Below are 22,407 nucleotides of genomic sequence, written 5' to 3'. Positions count from 1 at the left end.
TCTCCCACCTCTTATTCCCACACCATCAGAGCAGGGAGCAATGAGTCGGCCCTGCCTAGCCTGGCTTGAGAGGTGCATCCTGACTGCGCCGTCTGACCCAGCCTGGGACCAAGTCATGGCAGGGGCCTGCTGTGGGTGCAGAGCCCCTCTCAGGTGGAGAAGCAGCACCTCCCGCACCCATGGCTGCCAGGGCCGCCTGCTCCGTCCTTGGTGTTCGGCTGCCGGGACTGCGCCTGCTGGTTCTGCTTGGCAACAGCTCTGCCTGCCGTGTCTCCGAAGAAACCGGGCCCCAGGGTGCAGAGAGGAGGTTCCACACGGGAGCCTGGTCCCTGGGGTGGCCAGACCCATTAACTGCTGCAGGCCAGGCAGCAGCAGCCGGGTGATATGGGCCTCCTGGTGGTCACAGGCCCAACTCCAACTGTCCCAAGACCCAGCAGGGCTCACCCCTTCCCCATCAGACCCCCCAGACCCAGGGTCTTCCAAGGAGCCCCTGAGGTCAACAGGGACCTAGAAGGTCTCGGATGGACAGCATCTGGATGCCAGGGCTGGAAGACCTTTATACAAAAGGGGAAACAGGCCCGGGAGGAAGGGACCTGCCCTGTGACATTCTTCATGGCTCCCCAGCCCTGGTGGATTCAGGGGCTAGGATTTGAGTCTTGGGGTGGCGTTCTGAGAGGAGGCCAGCAGGAGGCACGGAAAGCCACAGGAGGGCTTGCTGGGGACAGTGGTGTCCGTGCGGCTCTGGGCCAGGGGGCTGGGGTGGCAGCTGGGTGGCACCGGGGGCTTCTCCTCTGGGTAGAGGCGCTGTGGAGCATCTGTAGGGGCAGAGGCAGGGGCCCTAGGAAGCTCACTCTAGGCTACAAGGTATTGCCTGTGGGGGTCACCTGTTCAGCTGCAATATTGTTATCCTGCTGTTGATCTGGGAACCAGGAAGTGTCTGCTTGAAAGCCTTCTGTGGAAGAAGAAAGCCCAAATGGTGAGGAGGATTCTAGAAGCACGGAGGAGATGGGAAAGGCTGCCGAGAGGCCCCCGGGGCTGCAGCATCCTTGCTCTGATGGAATGGCCAGGTGGTTTCCTTGTGCATCACAGGTTTGGGGTGGCCCAAGGGGGCCTGACCCCGAGGACTGGCAAGGACACACTCATCAACCGTGGGCAGGAGACGGGTCCTGGGAGAGCGCCCAGGCCATGGGACACGTCCACTCAGGCGGGAGGCCTCTCACCGGGCAGGGCTGGGCAGCCCAGGGTCCTGAAGCCAGCCTCCCCCATGGTGGCCGGGATCACCCCTGGGCCCCTCAGCCCTCATCCCACATGTTACCATTTCCACAGCTGGATTCAGTCCCCCGACTCAGCACCCCGTCCCGCCCCACATCGGCACCCGCGCTTCTCGCGTGTGGAGAATGACTCGCATCCTGGGCCACGAAGCCCCCAGGGCTCTCTACCTCTGTGCAGATCCCCCGGAGCTGGGCCCCTCCTGCCTCCCGCCTGGCGGTGGAGGCTGCGCTGCCTTCCACTCCTGCAGGCCTCTGGAGGCCAGGACCGCCCCCACCCCGCCAGACCGCAGCAGCCTGAGGGGCTCGGTAGCCAGAGGTAGGCCCTGCCTGGACCCACAGCGCGGAGCCGCAGAGGAGGGGCCCGCGCCTCGTCATCCAAGACGCTCATTCGACGTGATCAAAGTTCGGCACAAAATGGCCTTCCGGAGCCAGAGCGCTGAGGTCCCAATGAGCAATCGGGCAGCAAAGCAGAAGAACGGGGCGGGGGGAGCTGGTGCCGAGACTCACACGAGGCCTGGAGCCGGAGACGGGGAAAGGAAACTCGGGACACAGCCTCTGAGTCCCAGGAGCTGCAGACGGAGAGGGAGGGACGGACGGAGGTGAGAACGTGGCATGAAAGAGCATTTCTCTGAGCTAAGTGAAGACCCCAGCCCGCAGACCGAAGGGCCCACCGGCTTCAGGCTGGGAACCTCGTGCCACGGCCAGGCCTGGGGAAAAGGAGACCTTCCGAAGCCACAGGCAGACGCCGCCAAGGGGGAAAAGAAGGGACTGTGTGGTGAGCTAGTGCAGCCAGCCCCGCAGAGCGAGTGCCCTGGCCCGATGTGGTCGGCGGGCTGCGGGCGGGTGTGCAGACCCTGCAGAAGGAAGGCACATGCCCCAGTCCCTTGGGAAGGCGCCTGGCAAAGCCACTAGTTTCCAATGCAGGTGCCCTTCGGTGCAGCAACCTAGAGCGCCGGCCGCGAGGGTCCCAGGCCTAGGAGGGCTGCAACTGCACAGCCACGCGTGGCGTGGACCAGGCACCAGACAAGGCCACCACGGGAGAGGCCACTGGGGAGGCCACCGGGCTGCGGGGCCTCGCAGGGCAGTGCGCAGGTTCATGGAGCAAGCACACTGCGGCAGATTGCTGGAAAGGAGGAATTCAGAAACAAGCCACCGTACGATATGATCTGTGCTTGTTTTTGTTTTTGTTTTTGTTTTTTGTTTTTTTTTTGAGACAAGGTCTCACTTGGTCACCCAGGCTTGAGGGTAGTGGCACGATCATAGCCCACTTCAGCCTCATCCTCCTGAAATCAAGGGATCCTCCCACCGCAGTCTCTGGAGTAGCTGGGACTACAGGCACGCACCATCAGGCCCAGCTAATTTTTTAAAAACTTTTTTGTAGAAATGAATTCTCCCTGTGTTGCCCAGGCTGGTCTCGAATTTCTGTCCTGAAGTGATCCTCCTGCCTTAGCCTCCCAAAGTTCTGGAATTATTGGAGTGAACCGCTGCCTCCAGCCTCATTTTAAACATTCTTAAGTGTACAGTTTAGTGGCATTAAGTACAGTCAATTGTGCAATCATCAGGGTTTACCTTTAAAAATTTCTTTTCTTTTCTTTTTTTTTTTTTCAGACATGGTCTCACTCTTGCCCAGGCTGGAGTGCAGTGGTGTGATCATGGCTCACTGCAGCCTCTACCTCCTGGGCTCAAGGGATCCTCCTGCCCCAGCCTCAACCTCCTAACTAGCTGACACCACAGGTGTGCATCACCACACCCGGCTAATTTTTAATTTTTTGTAGAGATGGGGGTCTTGCTATGTTGCCCAGGCTGGTCTTGAACTCCTGGCCTCAAGTGATTCTCCTACCTCGGCCTCCCAAAGTGTTGGGATTACAGGCATAAGCCACTGCACCTGGCCTAACAAAATGTCAGTTGTGGTAAATACACATAAAATATCTCTCTTAACCATTTTTAAGTGTGTAATTCCACAGCGCTAAGTCCATTCACATTGCTGATCACGCTGGGTCTCCAGAAGTTTTTCAGCTTGCAAATCTGAAACTCTGTCCCCATTAAACACCAACTCCCCATTCCCTTCTCCGCACACCCCCTGGTGTCCACCCTTCTACTGCCTGTCTCTATGAGTTTGACTACTTTGGATGCCTCGTGTAAGTGGAGTCAAGCAGTATTTGTCTTTCTGTGCCTGGCTTATTTCGCTTGACTTCATGTTCTCAAGGTTCATCCACGCTGTTGCCTATGGCAGAATTTCCTTCCTTTTTAAGGCAGAATCATAGTTCCTGGGATGCGCAGACCACACTTTGCTTATTCAGTCATCTGTTGATGGCCCCTGGCTACTGTGTCTAATGCTGCTGTGAGCATGACTGTGCAAACATGCCTTTGAGACCCTCCTTTTGGTTTTGCTGGGAGTATACCCAGAAGAAAAATTGTGGGATCCACTCTGGGGTCATTCTGCTTTTAATTTTTTGAGAAACTGCCATACCTCTTTCCAAGACAACATTCCCACCAGCAGCGCACAAAGATTCTAATTTATCCACAGCCTTAACTTGTTATGTTTTGTTTTGTTTTGTTTTAATAACAGCCATCCTATTGGGTGGGAGGTGGTATCTCACTGTGATTTTGATTTGCATTTCTCTAATGATTAATGATGTTGAGATGATCTGTGTTCTTTTTTTTTTATTTTTTGACCTGGTCTATTTTTATATTAATTGTACTATTTTTCCCCTTTTTCTGTAGCCATACTTATTAGAGTCTTTTTTAGGAAAAGAAATTTTGGACTAGAGCTGATTGTAAATGTTTGCAGAGAAGAATTTAGAACAATAACTTTGAATGACAAAACTTAGACTAGTCATGGTTAAAATTTGATAAAATTCCCACAGTACAAGGAAATGTAGTTATTTTTGTTACTTGTAGCATTTTAAGATAACAATAAGAACCATGACTGACAGTGTCACATAAGGGCTATCAGGCTTTTATAAATTTTATGCAATCTTTAAAATATTCACATTAATAACATATCCATGTAAACATAGGTTTAGAACAGGTTTTAATATAACAAAGTTATGACTGATATTTGCGTTTTTTTAAATTTATACAATTTTGGAACATTTATAGCAATAATATACCCATAAATGTAATTGAAAGAAGGTCTAGCATCACTTACCATTTGACAATGTTTCCATACAGTTTACCAAATAAGTCTAATCATGTAATTCAAAAAGGCTTAATTTAGGATTTTGGTCCTGGAGAAACCCATAAAAAATGTCAAAAGGTTTAAAGCACTTGATCAAAACAGAATCACAAGTCATTGAAAAATAATAGTTATTTGTTTAACCAGAGTGATAATTAAAAGACCTCAAAGGCAATACAAAAGTTACATGGATGTAAAAGCCTTAACCCTTTCAAAGCTCAGTTCTTCGAAGTTATCAAAAAACTAATAAAGACAACACAGGAATTATCTTGACAAAATGTAAAATCTTGTGTGTGTGTGTTTTAGGCCAGTTACTAAAAAGGTAAAGAGAAACCTCTTGTAATGTCTGATTGCTTCTCCTTATGGGAAGCAATAGGTGGCTTCTAGGTTGATTTCTGGGTTTAGGTAACCTAGAAATCAAACTTCATTAAGAAAGGGTGTTTGTACTTAATCAGACACAGGAGAGTGTGTCCAGGGTAATGAGTGTACACTACATTATAGGGGAGTGTAAACAAGAAAACTAGTACCTTGAATGGGGGAATACACGACTCTTAGTAACAGCATGGGAAGTATCCTGGTTACATTGAGCAATTCAGACATGTTAAGAAAAGCCAACCCGGCACAGTGGCTCACACTGTAATTCTAACACTTTGGGAAGCCAAGGTAGGAGGATCCCTTGAGGCCAGGAGTTTGAAACCAGTCTGATCCATATAGCAAGACCCTGTCTGCACACACATACACACACACACAAAGAAAAAGAAAGAAAAGTCAAATGTGATCAAGCCACTGCACTCCAACCTGGCGACAAAGTGAGACCCTGTTTGAAAAAGAAAGGAAACAGAAAAGCCAACAGCACAGAATCAAATTACACCGGAGGAAAACATTGCTTGTCTAAACTGTGAAGATAAACATTTAAGCCTCAGACCACACAGCAGAGTTAGAGCGGGAGTTGATGAAAAGATTGAAGGAGAGAGTTACAATCCCAGCCCAACAAAAAGATATGCCTTTTCAAGGGGAGAGGGAACAGAAGGCAATGATATAGGACTGCACATCACATGGCAAAAGTTGAACTTCTGAGATGTAAATTTGAGAAGTTTAAAAAAAGAAACAGATAAGAATCAAAATCTCTTATAATTTTATTAAGAGCAAATCAAGACTTTAAGAAAACTTTGTTCTAATATAGGGAACCAATTTTTAGTTTTGTAGTAGTGTATTTTTTTTTTTTTTTTTGAGACAGAGTCTCGCTCTATCACCCAGGCAGGAGTGCAGTGGCTCACCACAAGCTCCACCTCCCGGGTTCACGCCTTTCTCCTGTCTCAGCCTCCCGAGTAGCTGGGACTACAGGCGCCCGCCACCTCGCCCGGCTAGTTTTTCGTATTTTTAGTAGAGACGGGGTTTCACATTGTTAACTATGATGGTCTCAATTTCCTGACCTTGTGATCCGCCCACCTCGGCCTCCCAAAGTGCTGGGATTACAGGTGCCCGCCACCACACCTGGCTAATTTTTTGTATTTTTAGTAGAGACGGGGTTTCACATTGTTAACTAGGATGGTCTCGATCTCCTGACCTAGTGATCCACCCGCCTTGGCCTTCCAAAGTGCTGGGATTACAGGCGCCCGCCACCACACCTGGCTAATTTTTTGTATTTTTAGTAGAGACAGGGTTTCACGTTGTTAACTAGGATGGTCTCGATCTCCTGACCTCGTGATCCGCCTGCCTTGGCCTCCCAAATTTCTGGGACTACAGACGCTTGCCACCACACCCGGCTAATTTTTTGTATTTTTAGTAGAGATGGGGTTTCACATTGTTAACTAGGATGGTCTTGATCTCCTGACCTCGTGATCCGCCCGCCTCGGCCTCCCAAAGTGCTGTGATTACAGGCGTGAGCCACCGCGCCCAGCCATAGTAGTGTATTTTTAATATCAAAGCTCAAACCTTAGAAAGATTGTTATAAATAATTATTTAAAATTATAGCTAACTTAAGCACATATAAAATTCCTTTTATAAAATTTTCTTTTCATGAAACTTATCACAACTTACACAGGCCATTTAAGTTATGCTTGGACTTTTTGCTTTGTCCTATAATCAGTCATTTTACTTTAGGACAAAAACTTCACCATACAAGATTCTTCTTTCTCATACAAAATTATTCTCTCTCTCTTTTTTAAATTTTTCTTACCAAAAATACAACTTCATATCCATAAGCTTCTTTACATCTCTCCCTCCTACTTCCTGGCTTCTTTTAATTTTGTTTAATATTTTTTAAAAAACTGAAAATTAGACAAAAATTATTTTTTCTCAACAAAGAACACATTTTTATGCCTTTTAAAGAATTTTTAAATTAAAAACACATTTTTGGCACATTTATATATGAAATCATATATAAATTATAATTTTTAACTCTTAGTAAATAAACTTAAATTTAGTGAAAACCTAGGAAGCCAGAAATCTTGAATTATCTGTCACATATTAGAATTTTATTGATGAGAACCATATTATAATTTTTTTGAGATGGAGTCTCGCTCTATCACCCAGGCTGGAGTGCAGTGGCATGATCTTGGCTCACTGCAACCTCCTTCTCCCAGGTTCAAGTGGTTCTCCCACCTCAGCCTCCCAAGTAGCTGGGGCTACAGGTGCACGCCACCACACCTGGCTAATTTTTGTATTTTTGTAGTGATGGGGTTTTGCCATGTTAGCCAGGCTGGTCTTGAAATCCTGACCTTGGGTGATCTGCCTGCCTCGGCCTCCCAAAGTACTGAGATTTCAGGCATGAGTCACTGGGCCCAGCTCATATTATAATTTGTAGAAACATGTAACATAATTTTTCTTAGTTGGAAATGGAGACATTTAATTTAAGATTTCAAACATGAAAAGTTTATTTATAGGCATTTATCCCATTGACATTTACTTATTTAGTAAATTGCTTTTCTAGACCTTCAAGATAAGGTCTTTGCCTAGATTAATTATAAAAACTGAGATATTAGACAAAGTGAATCATCATTTTTAAGTTATTTTCCTGCTAACCATTTTTACAGCCTGTGAATATTAGGTGTTCACCTAAGTAAGAATATTAAAGTTAAATATATATGGCTATTTTTCTGATAACTCAGAAGATTGAGTTCTTTTTATTAAACCAAAAATATGAAATAATATTTCTTATAAAAAAATTACACAAAGGTCATTCTGTTTCTGGCTGGGTTTATAGTTTTATAGTCTTCATGCTAAACCCTGACACCTTAAAATATTTATCAGCTCATATAAACCTGTCCGACCACTCAACCCAGGCAAATGTATGCTGACAATTCTGAAGACATTTCTATTTCTTATTTTACCACTAATTTCAAAGTCATCTTATTTCTTAGAGATTTACTTAAATCAGATGAACTTCAAAAATATTTGGGGTTACTAATTTATGAGCACTCATTTATAAGTCATTTGGTACCATGTAGACACAACATATAACATAAACATACATATTTGTAAACACATCAAACACACACACATGGCTGGGTGCGGTGGCTCAAGCCTGTAATCCCAGCACTTTGGGAAGCCGAGATGGGCGGATCACGAGGTCAGAAAATCGAGATCATCCTGGCTAACATGGTGAAACCCCATCTCTACTAAAAAAATACAAAAAAAAAACTAGCTGGGTGAGGTGGCGGGCGCCTGTAGTCCCAGCTACTCGGGAGGCTGAGGCAGGAGAATGGCATAAACCTGGGAGGCGGAGCTTGCAGTGAGCTGAGATCCAGCCACTGCACTCCAGCCTGGGCGACAGAGCGAGACTCCGTCTCAAACACACACACACACACACACACACACACACACACACACACACACACGTCTTACAGCTTTCATTTTAGAATTTTAGTCATGAGATACTAATAAGAAACTCACTGGTTTATGAAAGATGTTTGGATCCAAGTTACATTTTTTTTTTTTTTTTGAGGCAGAATCTCGCTCTTGTTGCCCAGGCTGGAGTGCGGTGGCACAATCTTGGCTTGCTGCAACCTCCACCTCCCAGGTTCAAGCGAATCTTGGTTCTCAGCCTCCTGAGTAGCTGGGATTACAGGCACCCACCACCAGCCCAGCTAATATTTGTATTTTTAGTAGAGATGGGGTTTTATTATGTTGGTCAGGCTGGTCTCCAACTCCTTACCTCAAGTGATCTGCCCACCTTGGCCTTCCAAGTGCTGGGATTACAGGTGTGAGCCACCATGCCTGGCCCCAAATTACATTTCTGACAACACTGGGACATGTTCACATAGCTAAACTTTATTTGCTTAGATTTTTAAAACCCCTTTTACTCTTTTTTTTTTTTTTTTTTTTTTAGTTTTACACGAGTTTAGGGTTAAAAATTCAATGTATACATTTTAGTTAGAACTGGCTGAATTCTGTAAGAAAAACAAAATCTCCAAGTAGTCTTGAACTAGTAATACCATAAACAATGAGTTTTATCTCGAAAGCACTAGAAAATTCAGCAGATTCAGGCCGGACGCAGCGGCTCATGCCTGTAATTCCAGCATTTTGGGAGGCGGAGGCGGGCAGATCACAAGGTCAAGAGATGGAGACCATCCTGGCTAACATGGTGAAACCCGGTCTCTACTTAAAAAATAGAAAAAATTAGCTGGGCATGATAGCGGGTGCCTGTAGTCTCAGCTGCTCGGGAGGCTGAGGCAGGAGAATGGCATGAATCCGGGAGGCAGAGTTTGCAGTGAGCCAAGATCGCACCACTGCACTCTAGCCTAGGTGACTGAACAAGATTCTGTCTCGAAAAAAGGAAAAAAGAAAAGTCAGCAGATTCAATGTAGTCAGAAAGAAAAAGAAAAAAAGAGAGAGAACTTAGAAGACTCTACATGTTTACTCTGTAGTTGCAGATTGGTTGCTTGAACTCTGAAGTTTTCTTGATGTTATTTTTCCATCAGTTTAAACATGTAGACAAGAATGGGCAATAATATGTAGCTGACTGTAGTCCCAGAAAACCTGGCATGCCTTAATGTTTGAAAATCCAACGTTTGGTCATTTCAGTGTTAAATCATTGTCTCTGTTTCTCCCTCTGGTTATCTAAAAACTTGTGGGGCCTCAGAGTACTGTGTGACCAATCCCCATGTGTGTGTCCCCAGAAGAGCCAATTGTCAATTGCTTGTGACAAGGAATTTCCTGTGGGACCTCTGTGTGTTGAAAGGATTGCATCTCCAACACTTCCGTGAGCCCTCTAATCACTGAGGGATGCCAAATCAGAATCTAGTTGGAAGGAGCAAATTTTCCTGGTCTTTGGAGTTGACTCAGGTCAAACTCTCATAGATTTTCATGGCTTCTGTCCCGCTGAGCCTCGCTTACAGAGTCCAATGGAAAGGGAGACAGAGCACTGCCACAACCTAGCCAATCAGACACTTCACACGATCATTTCTTCCTAGTATCTTTCAGCGAGGAGAAATCCCCTTCTCAAGAAATAAAAGTCGCCAGGAATAACTTACCCCTTCATCAAGGAGTCATAGCAACTGCGTGTGAATGAATCTCAGGGCCACCAGCTGTGTGGGAGGAGAGACTCACTCAGTTGTCTGTAGCCACTGGGGAGCCAGAGGGACTCAAAGGGCCCAGGCCGGTACCAAGGCACCGGGGCCCGGTGATGTTTCAGACAACTCTGGGCAGTTGGGCTTGGAGTTCCCTCATGGTAGTCATGATTGTTGACTAAAGGAGAAAAAATCAAGCTTTCAAATAACTAAAGGTAGTTTTATTCTGAAGTCTGACTGAGGACTACAGATTAAGGCCAACAGCCTAGAAGCAGCTCTGTCAGGCTCCTCCAACACAGTGTTTCAGCTCACTGCTTGTGTAAGAGTGGGGGTTAATATGTGCAAGAGCACATCGACATGCTCGGATGTGACATTGAAGCAGAGTCACATCGAGGTTTGGTGGTAGAGTACATCTGCTTATAGATGACAGAGGCATCATCACGAACCCCATCACATTATCTTATGTGTAGGAAAAGGCAATAATTTTTTTTTTTTTTTTTTTTGAGACAGAGTCTCACTCTGTCACCCAGGCTGGAGTGCAGTGGCGCGATCTCAGCTCACTGCAACCTCTGCTCCTCCAGGTTTAAGCAATTCTCTGCCTCGGCCTCCGGAGTAGCTGGGATTACAGGCGCATGCCACCATGCCTGGCTAATTTTTTTGTATTTTTAGTAGAGACGGGGTTTCACCATCTTGGCCAGGCTGGTCTTGAACTCCTGACCTCGTGATCCACTCACCTCGGCCTCCCAAAGTGCAGGGATTACAGGCATGAGCCACGGCGCCCGGCCAATAATTTTTTTTTTTTTTTGAGTCAGGGTCTTGCTCTGTCATCTAGGCTGGAGTGCAGTGACTGATTTTTTAAAATTCAATCAGCAATCATGGCCATCAGGAAGGGACTCAGAGCCGACTGTTCAGGGTTGTCTGATCATAGCTCATGGTGTAACCTCAAACTCCTAAGCTCAAGTGATCCTCCTGCCTCAGCCTCCCAAGCAGCTAGACATGCGCCACCATGCCCAGCTACTTAAAAAAAATTTTAAGGCCAAGCACGGTGGCTCATGCCTGTAATCCCAGCACGTTGGGAGGCTGCGGCAGGTGGATCACGAGGTCAGGAGTTGGAGATCATTCTGGCCAACATGATGAAACCCCATCTCTACTAAAAATATAAAAATTAGCTGGGCTTGATGGCACATGTCTGTAATCCCAGCTACTCAGGAGACTGAGGCAGGAGAATCACTTGAACCTCAACTGCAGAGGTTGCAGTGAGCCAAGATCCTGCCACTGCACTCCAGCCTGGGTGACAGAGCTAGACTCTGTCTCAAAAATAAAAATAAAAATTTTAAAATAGAGACAGGGTCTTGCCATGTTGCCCAGGCTGGTCTCAAACTCTTGGCCTCAAATGATCATCCCACATGGGCCTCCACTGCACCTGGCAGGGGTCATTTATCTTTGAAGGAATGTAGTGACTTAGGCAAGAGATGTGGGGGCCATGCACTCTGTCCTACTTTGTCTTCAAAGCATCTTTCTGGAGAGCTACACATTGTGGAAGAGTCAGGGCTTTGTGAAATTATACTGCAAGCAGAAAGGAGCACACGTGGCTTCTTACATTTGCTACTTTGTTTTGCAAAAGTAACACCTTGTGCATTAGAGAGGATTTGAAAAGGACAAAAATACAGAAGCTAAGGGGGAAAAATCCATCATCTCACTACTCAGAAACAACCACAGTTAATATTTTGGGATTTTTGTTTTGTTTTCTGTCCTTTTATTCCATTTAATTTTTATTGTGGTAAAATTACATACTATAAAATGTACCATCCAAACCATCTTTAGGTGTGCAGTTCATGATTCGTAGTTTTCAGTTTATACACCTGACATCTCTTTTGTCAAATTTATCGTATTTCATACTAGGTGATGCCTTTGTAGATGGTGTTTTAAAATTTCTCAATTTCCAATTGTTTCTTGTAAATACATAAAAATACAATTGATTTAGCCGGGTGTGGTGGCTCATGCCTATAATCCCAGCACTTTGGGAGACTGAGGCAGGCGGACCTGAGGTCAGGAGTTCAAGACCAGCCTGGCCAACATGGTGAAACCCTGTCTCTACTAAAAATACAAAAATTATCCGGGCGTGATGGCAGGCACCTGTAATCCCAGCTACTTGGGAGGCTGAGGCAGGAGAATCCCTTGAACCTGGGAGGCGGAGGTTATAGTGAGCTGAAATCGTTCCATTGCACTCTCCAGCCTGCGTGACAAGAGCGAAACTCCGTCTTAAAAAAAAAAATACGGTTGATTTTTGTTTAATGCTCTTATATCCCACAACCTTGCTAAATTCCCTCACTTGTTCTGGCTTCTGTCTTTTAGAAAACTGACACGAGCTCTGCTAATGATGGAGATGTTGACTGAGTCATCCAAGCCAGCTTGCTATTTCCATTCCTAGACATGAAATTGCCGGGTTGCAGGACAATGAAGCATTTTGAATAAGTGCTGCCAAACTACTTCCAAAAAGAGCTGCTGACTTCTACTACAGCGGGGGCATTCCTGTCTTCCCCACCCAGCTAGGCAGGCTGTGGCATTTGGGGCAGAGCCATGGGGTTGTCTGTGAAATGGCTCCCGGTCCTGCACCTGGCTCTGACCTACAAGCGTCATCCTCACGGCTTTTCCAGGCATCCTATTGACGATTTATCTGAGTGTCAGCAAATGAAAAGAGGGCTCTGTGTGAGTTCCTGTCCATGTAGCATGGAGTGTCATTTTAAAGGACACTTTTTGTGCTGTTGTCTAAATACGAGCGGCTGGGGGCATTGAACTAATGGACTTTGGACAGAGTCAAGCAGCTCCATAGTGAGGGAGCAGGAGGCGACTTACCTTGCCTGGTTCTCGCCCTCCTGTCAGTCCTTGCTGGCCAGGGCCCAGTCCATCACACTCTGCTCGCCCACCTAACCTCCACAGCCGGGTGGCCTTTCATTCTACTTGATTGAATGGTATGCAATTGCCTCTTTTTAGTCAAAACAGCCACCTATCAGCAATTTCGTGTAGTTCAACCAAATTATTTAAGTGCAGCTGATGCTCAGCACCAATTTTCTCAGCATAAGAATCCCCCGGTTCCCCAGGCAAAGCAGCCCCTCAGGGTCCAGAGCGTGGGAAACAGAGGGGTCATCCTCACAGTGGCCTTTCCTGACCAAGTGCATCCTGACCTGAGCAGCTAGAGGGGCAGCGAGATCTCACCTTCCTCATCCTTCTTCCTCTCCTCTGGAAGTAGCAGAACCCTCCAGTGGCTTTCCACCTTATTCAGAGACAAAGCCAAGTCCTCAAAGGTCATCTCATGGTCCAGCCCCCCACCCTCCTCCCTGCCCTGGCTCCTGCTGGCTCCTCGGGTGGCCTCCCAGGCTGGCCTCCCAGGTGTGCACTTGTCCCTCCCTTGCATCTTAAAGCCTCTGCCTGTCACCCAGCACCCCTCCCTGGTCCTGGGAGTGTCTCTGTGAGTCACGGCCCCACGGTGCCTGTCATTGCTGGAGCTGTTTACTGTCTGTCTGCCCCAGAAGCCAGGTCCAGTAGGGCAGACTTAGACTGGGTTTCCCTTGTCCTGTCCCCAGGTGTGACCTGGTATGTCGCAGACACCTAGCAGATACTGCATGCATGAATGGATGAATATCAATGTCAAAATACTCTTGATAAAAGTTCCCTTTTTGGCCGGGTGTGGTGGCTCACGCCTGTAATCCCAGCACTTTGGGAGGCCGAGGCAGGTGGATCATCTGAGGTCAAAAATTCAAGACCAGCCTAGTCAACACAGTGAAACCCTGTCTCTACTAAAAATACAAAAATTAGCCAGGCATGGTGGGGTTGCCTGTAATCCCAGCTACTCGCAAGGCTGACGCAGGAGAATTGCTTGAACCCATGCGGTGGAGGTTGCAGTGGGCCGATATCATGCCATTGTGCTCCAGCCTGGGCAACAAGAGCAAAACTTCGTCTCAAAACAAAACAAAAATTCCCTTTTCTTGTCCCTGTTCTGCTTGTGCCTAAGGGTGTGTGTAGGACACTGTTGGGCAATTCAGGATTTCTTATACCTGCTTCACTTCAATTTTGCTCTTACATTTCAATACCAAGTGTTTTTTTTTTTTTTTTTAGAGATAGGGTTTTGCTCTGTCACCCAGGCTGGAGTACAGTGGCATGATCATGGCTCACTGCAGCCGTGAACTCCTGGGCTCAAGTGATCCTCCTGCCTCAGCCTCCTGAGTAGCTGGGACCACAGGTGTGCACCACCATGTCCAGTTTCCAAGTGTGTGTGTGAGAAATAGGAACTCACAGATGCCATAACACCTGGATTCTGACATGTTTGAAAAGAGTGCTATAAAATGCTTCAATCACTGCTATCTTCAGCATTGCATATTGCTGTGGAGAAGCTTGGGGTCAGCTGTTTTTTCTCTCCTTGTGGTAAGTTGATTTTTCTGCTTGTGTGGCTGTTGGATTTATAGCAGATTTTGTTTCTGGCTACTCAGCCCTTACCAGCTCTTCTCACTCTCCTCCACAGCACTGGGGCTAGATGTCTGAAAACTACATTCCCCAGACCCACTGCCAAATGGATTTCCATGGGGTTCTGTACTTGGAGGCACTTGTGTGGGGTTAGAATGCAGGGGCTAGGAAGGACCACTCTGCTTTTGACCTTGGCAGCAGCAGCAGCTGTCTCAAAGTGATATCGTAGCAAAGGAGCTCAGGCTCATATTATGGAGGTTTTGCAGGGTGGAGGCCACCGAGGCCCATCCCTGGTCATGGCTGTGCAGCAGGTGGGATGTCTAGCTCAGGCTCCTACAGGCGTCGTAGCTACTTCCCACGGGTCAGGATCTTTGGGCAACACCTCCATCCTGTTGTATTCTGTACAGGTTCTCCGTATTAGAAACACAGAGTGGTTTCTGTTTCCTGTCTGCTGATCCACACTGAGCATCAGGAGCGCATCCAAGAGAAAGACCCTGATCTGTGCTCTGTGGAGAACCCCGACTTGCATTCTGCGGCTGCTTCACGCAGGGGTCCAGATGCTGAGACGGAAGAAGGCTCACACCCCTAGAGCGTATGGGAAGTTGTGTTGCTCAGATAATGAACTTTCTGAGGAGGCAGGGCCGGCACAACCTGGTCCCGAATGGCCGAGCAAAGAGGGTGTGCGTTGCTTTGGTGTTTGCTGGAGCCGGAGCTGGGGCTGGAGTTTGCGTGGTTTGAACTTCCTGAACACGGGCTTTCTTACTGGCTTGCTCAGACGCAGGGCAAAAGGTTGCGGGGGAGGGGCTTACCTGAAAGTTTTCAGCAGTCAAAGAGCAAAAGCGGAGTCAGACTGTGATAATCTGGGCTTGGTTCACATGACCGGGCTCGGACGTGGTGACAGCCTCGTTCTAACGGAAAATGGAACGCGATAGCCTGTATCATCCTACGATCTTTATCCAGATTACCCCCTGGAGTTGTCTGCGATGAAATGCTGCGATAGGCTGCTGGGGTGGCGCATCAGTTAGCCAGAGCTGTGTCACAGCCGTGCACCTCCGTGGCCGAAGACGTTAATGGGCACTTACTGTTGCTTGGGAGGTTCTGGCTCAGCTGGGGTTCTGCTGATCTGGGCCTGGTCTTTGCTGAGCTTGCTTATGAGCCTGTGGCCACCTGGCAGGTCAACTGAGGGTTAACTAGTTTAGGGTGGTCTCGCTGTCACCTCTAGGGGTGGCTGGAGGTCAGCGGGGCAATGGGCGTGACTGGGCCACAACGCCTCTCATCCTCCAGCCTCTAGCCTGGGCTGGTTCCCACAGCAGCATGACAGGAACAGAGGGAGGAGTGTTCACGGCCACCTTGTCTTTCTTCTTCCCCCTTTCCTTCCTCTCTTTCTTTCCAGCTTTATTAACATACATTTCATATACCATAAATACACTCTTATCTACAGCCATACCACCCTGAATACGCCCCATCCCGTCTGATAAAATGCACTCATTTCCAGCATACAATTCAATTACTTTTCACAAATGGAGAGTCATGCAATGGTAACGACTCTAAACTTAGAACACCTCTGTCACCCCAAAAGGAGGCTCACACCCTTGCAGTCACTCCCTGTTCCCACCCGTGGTCCCCAGGGACTGAACTATTCCATTCATTTCCTATCTTGTAGATTTGCCTTTTCTGGACATTTTGTATCAGTGGAGTCATAAAATCTATGGTCTTTTGTGTCTGATGGCTTTCACTCAGCATAGTCATGTTATTCCATGTATCAGAACTTTGTTCCTTTTTATTACCATATCATGTCCCACTGCATGAATAGACCACACTGTTTCTCCATTCACCAGTGGATAGACACTTGGGTTATTTCCAGTTTGGGGGCTACTATGAATAAAAGTGCTATAAATATTCACATACAAGTTTTTGTGTGCAGATATGTTTTCATTTCTCTTGGGTGGATACCTAGGAGTGGGATTGCTGGGCCATATGGTGACTCTATGTTTAACAATCCAAGAACCTGCCAAACTGTCTCCAAAGCAGTTACTGCACCATTTTACATTCCTGTTACGAATAAGCAAGGGCTCCAGCTTCTCCACAATCTCTCCAGCTCTTATCTGTCTTTCTGGTTACAGGCATCCCAGGGTGTGCAGAGTGGTATCTCGTGGTTATAATTTGCATTTCTCTATTAACTAATGTTGCTAAGCATTTTTGAAAGCATCTGAATATGTCCTTTGGAGAAATATCTCTTCAAATCTTTTGGCCATTTTAAATTGGGATGTTTGTCTTCTTACTTAGTTGTAAGACACAGGCACACACATATTATTAATATAAGTCCTTTAGGGAATATATAAAACTCGAGTGTTTTCTTCCATTCTCTGAGCTGGCTTCTTGTTGAAAAATCTATTGACCATAAATGTAAAAGATTACTTATGGATTTTCAGTTCTTTTCCATTTATCTGCATGTCTATCATATTTCCAGTACCACGTTGTCTTGATTACTGTGACTTTGTAGTAAGTTTTGAAATTAGGAAGTGTGAGTCTTCCATCTTTGACCTTTTTTTAAAGATTATGTCGGCTATTTGGGGTACTTTATTGGCATGTCAATTTCTAGGAAAGCAAAGAAAACAAAACAAAGCCAGCTGAAATTGTTGTAAGGACGACAATACATCTGTAGATGAATGTGGGAATTATTGCTATCTTAACAGTGTTGAGTTGTCCAATCCATGAACATGGGATGTCTCTCCATTTAGGTCTTCTTTCAACAACATTTTGTAATTTTCAGCGGACATGACTGCACTTGCTCAAGGGGTCTTGAGGTTCAGTCCTGGGACTGTTAAATGACATGTCTAACACACTCTGTTGGACACATTTCTGGGGTCCACGCACCAGATACAAGACATGGAGAAAGAGACTACCCCTGTTGGTAGGAAGCATTGCAAGGCCATATGGTACAGAGTGTAGATCCAGGGATGGTGAAGAAATGTGGCCATTGCTCTCACCTTTTTAGCACAGGTGTGAATAATGACTATGAGGAATGCGGATTGGGCAGTTGCTGATGCCTGCACTGGGGAACTTAATGAAAGTCAGTGAGAATCCTGTGGTTAAATGTCTTCATTTACAAATGACAAAAAAATGGAGCATCTATCATGGGCCTAATCACTTACCTCGTGTAGCCTCAGCACTGACTTAGTTGAAAGTCACCCCAAATTGGCCTTGGAAGTTGCAGAAGTCCAAGGAAAGTTGAATCTAGAGCCTCACCAGGTCATGTATATGAAAGTTAGCATCAACTCAGGGGGAGTAGAGTCCTGAGAATCAGAATGAGAATATTACCTGGGTTGGAATGAGTCCGATGAACTTGAACTTCCAACCTCTCTCCAGACTCCCTGGCTTACAAAGCAGCCTCTCCTCCCCTCTGTGTAGACTGGCCTTCCTTTGCTTGGCAGGTGAGTGGTACAAATTTTAACCTTGCCCAACAGGAGGTCCGGTCTTTGCCTTCAGCTCCTGGGTACTAATCTCTAGGTCCTTAGGATGTCCAGCCTAATAAGAGGGTCTTTGTTTCTGTGGAGGTTTTGGGCCACACCAGACAGTCTACACTTACAATGTGATTTATGGTGAGAGTCTCTGGTCACATGGGATTGCCTGATGTCCAGAGGGACCACACAGGCAATCAGTCATGGATTCCAATAAAGACTTTGGACACTGAGGCTCAAGTGAGCTTCCCTGCTTGGCCATATTCCATCACACATCAGTACCAAGAAGTCACACCATCCACAACTCTGGAGGGAGAGGACACCTGGAAGCTTCACATGGTGTCTTCTTGGCCCCTGACCCCAGTGCCTCTTCCTTTGACTGCTTTTAATCCATATCTTTTTGCTGTAATAAACCATAAATAAGAGTATAACAGCTTTCAGTGAGCTCTGTAGGCCCTTCTGGTAAATTGTTAAACCACAGAGTGATCTCGGGAACCCTCCAAACCTACAGTGGGTGTCAGAAGTAAGGGCAGTTTTGCAGAACGCAGCCCCTAACTTCATGCCTGCCCTGTAATCACCTCCCCCAAGGCAGTTGTTTGCTGGGGGATTCTCTTGTCTCACAGCCTCAGCATCCCTTTTTGCCTCTAGATTCGTAACTCAAGGCAGATCCCAGCATGCCCCATGGGGACACATATAAAGTCTAAACCCAATGAGAGATGGCTGACACCCCAAAATTCCTATGGGTAGAAACTCTTGGGTTGAGTGTGGGGATGGCTTCTGTCTTAGTCTGGCCTGCTTTAAGAGGCTACCATAGACTAAGTGGTTTATAAACAACAGATATTTATTGTTCACAGTTTTGGAGGCTGGAAGTCTGAAATCAAAATGCTGGCAGATTTCGTGTCTGTTGAGGGCTTATTCTGCATCGACAGTGCCTTCTCACTCTGTCCTCATGTGGCCAAGCTTGAACAGCTTCCTAGGGCCTCTTTTAGAGGGCACTAAACCCACTCATGAAGGGTGTGCCCTTATGATGTATTCACCTCCCCAAGACCTCACCTCCTAAGACTATCACTTTGGAGGTGAAGACTTCAACATATGAATTTGGGGGGATTCAAATATTCAGTCCACAGCAGCTTCTAAGGGTGGTCCTCCACCATAGGTGGATCCGGTCATGCTTATCCATGTGTATTTCCTTATCGGAGCTGCTGGCATGTGGGTGATTGCTTAGCAGTGAGGAGGGGGTCCCTGGTTTGCTTGGTTAGACAGTCGAGACATGCACTCAGTGGCCCTCACTGACTGAGGTCAAGACGCCAGCACACCTCTGGTGTAGCTGAGAAAGAACGAGAGGGCTTAGGGAATGGGATACTGTTACGGTTTTGCCCTGTGTAGCTCATCCTGCACCTCTATGCCTTGTAGATGTTCCCACCTCTTAGCGGGTAGATCCTTTCCCGTGAATGGGGAAAGAAATTTTACTCCAGAGCTCGGCCTCAGAGACAAGCTAACCACGTCATATTTCTTCATTCCTTTAACGAATGCTTCACAGTGTTCACTCTATGCCAGATCTTGCTCTGAAACCTTTTCAAAAATAATTCACTTACTCAACCCGCAGCACCACAGGTGTTTTGCTGGTGATACTGTTATTATTCCCATTTTGCAGGTAAGAAACTGAGGCATAGAAGGGCTACATGGATGGCCACGGCCACAGAGCTGACAGAGCATCCTGATCCCTTCCAGGTCACTCAGCATGAAGCTCCCACCTCCACAAAAGGGGGAGAGGCCCCAGGCCCGCACCTCTCTCCTTGGCATGAATTTGGTCTCCAAATGTGCTGTGAGCACATACATGGACAAGAAGCACATAAGCCTCCCCAGAGCAGACAGGATTCTCAAGGATGCTATGCCCACTCTGGAAAGGTGTCCCTACTGGGCGCCTCTGCCCACTCTTGTCCCCCTTCCTGAGGTACAGACCCTCACAGGCCCAGCCTTGTGCAGAGCCCAGTTCCAGTCCCTGTCTGGGCAGAGCCTGTGGCCTGGCGGTGTCCCCAGAGCCCAGTGCCTCCCAGACGCAGCTGGGTCCGACAGCCCTGCCCCTGTGGGTCCACATCCCTCCTTCTGACCTCCCAACTTGGCTATGCATTTTATCCTCATTTAAGAAAATCAGCACTTCTGGCGCTTGGGGTATAAACAGAGCTCCCGGCCCTGCCTGTTCAGGCATCTTGGGCAGGAGAAACCAGCCTTTTGCCCGTGGCCTCGGGGTCCACTCCAGTCTGTCTAACCACAGTGAGGATTCTGTTGTCGGGAAGCACCTGTGCACAGAACATTCTCCCGGTGCCCCAGTGATGGACATTTCAAGCTGTTGCTGTGGAGCCGCCTGTGTGCAGATTTTCTGAGGGATGGCTCTATCGCTGTGGGTGTACCGTGTCAAGAGCGAACACGTCTGAAGATGTTGGTGGGGGCAATGGTGCTGCTCTGCACAGAGGCTGCACTCTGTGTGAGCTCACCCAGAAAGGGAAAAGAGTTCCCTTTCCAGCACCAGGAGTGGGTGGGGCTCCTATGAAGAACAAAAATATGTGACCTTATTTGTACCCCAAGCTGGTAGAACAGGTTGCACTGGCTATGTTTATCTATAGTGTCTTTTGCCATGAGATATTTTTAATTTTTACATGGAAAAATCTGTCATGTCTTCCATTATGTATATATGTATATCGCAAATTCAGAGTTCATGGTGGAGTCTTTGCTGAGTAAAAGTCTTAAATGCTTATGGTCGAATCTGTCCATCATTTTGGGACATATGTTGCAAGAAGCATTCCTCAGTTTGTTCACTGTGGTTCTCTTAACTGATCAGAAGTTTGAAAATTTTTTTTTTTTTTTTGAGACGGAGTCTCGCTCTGTCACCCGGGCTGGAGTGCAGTGGCCGGATCTCAGCTCACTGCAAGCTCCGCCTCCTGGGTTTATGCCATTCTCCTGCCTCAGCTTCCCGAGTAGCTGGGACTACAGGTGCCCGCCACCTCGCCTGGCTAGCTTTTTGTATTTTTTAGTAGAGACGGGGTTTCACCGTGTTAGCCAGGATGGTCTCGATCTTCTGACCTTGTGATCCGCCCGTCTTGGCCTCCCAAAGTGCTGGGATTACAGGCTTGAGCCACCGCGCCCAGCCGAAATTTTTGTGTAGTCAGGTCTGTCAGTCTTTCTTTGTGGCTTCTGTGCTTTTGTGGTGGGGGTGTTGAGGAGGACCACAAATAATGGCCCATCCCTCCCTGACACACATACACACCAAATTCAGACCAAGTGAGGCCCATGAGTCAAACGGGTGGAAATGAAAATCTGGTTCAGTACTGACAGGGCTGGGTTGAGGCTGTGGATTGGATAAGCAGCTGCCATGGGCTCCATGAAGCGTGCCCCTCTAACAGACACCCTCTGGTGACAGTTGGATGGGAAAAATGAGGTAGAAACTGTCATGTTGCTTCCCTCGTTTTCCACCAGCAAGCCCAGACAGGGAGATGGTCAGCATTTCTGAGGCAGCAGTAACAGAAGCCTCAGAGTCTCACCCCTAGACCTCATGTCATAGGGTATTCATTTTGCTGTTATTTGTCTTGGCTAGGGGAATATGGTCCTGGAGTCAAACATAGGGGCATCTTCTGTTTGCACAATTTCTAGATTGTGGCAGGAATGGAAGCTTCCTTGAGAGGTGCATTGGATATCTTTTTGCTGTGTAATGAATCATCCCAAAGCTCAATGACCATACATTCTGGTCATGATTCTGTGGGTTGACAATTTGGGCTGGGCTCAGCAGGATGGTTATTCTGCTGGGCTTGGCTGGGTTCACTCTTGCTTCTGTGGTTGGCTGTTGGTCTGTTGTTAGTTGGTGGGTCAGCTGGGATCTGGCCGGTTCTTATTGGCATCACACACAGGTCTATTAGTTGACTGGTTTGGGGCTGGGGTGCTTCAACACTTACCCAGTTTCTTGGCCTCACCAATACTTGTTCACATGGTTCCAGCTCTCCAAGAGCACCAGAGCAGGAGCTCCACAGCTTTATTTTGAATACCTTCTTTGATCAAAGCTAGTCACAGGCCAGTCCCTAATGGGGGGTTGGGGGAGGTGGTGAAATTGCTCTACTTCTTGACTGCAGGAGCTGCAAAGGATCTGTGGCCATTTCTAATCTGCCACAGCAGGACAATTCTGCAGTACCATTGTGGGAGCCATTGCTGAGGCTCAGCTGAAACCCTGCTCTTCCCACTGTCACAGTGCTCTTAATTCTGTCCATTCTGCCTTGATTCAATCCCCTTTTTACCAAAAGTAGCCAGGATAAGTTTTTGTTATCCGCAGCTGAATCCTGTCTCCTACAGTATTTGATACCAGAAGTGACTGCAGAGAACAGACTTTTGAGGGTGAGATTCTGGGATGGTTTCTGCGACCTGGTTGGGTTTGGGGGCCATGAGGATGAAGGGATATTTGGAGTCCATGGCACCTGGTGAAAGTTATTAAGTAACCACCCGTGCTCACCCAGAGTGAAGTGCCTGTGCAGTGTGGGTCT

Source organism: Rhinopithecus roxellana, chromosome 5, assembly GCF_007565055.1.
Source record: "Rhinopithecus roxellana isolate Shanxi Qingling chromosome 5, ASM756505v1, whole genome shotgun sequence".
Lineage (NCBI taxonomy): Eukaryota > Metazoa > Chordata > Mammalia > Primates > Cercopithecidae > Rhinopithecus > Rhinopithecus roxellana.
The sequence above is the reverse complement of the archived record's forward strand: the minus strand, read 5'-3'. Positions refer to the sequence as shown.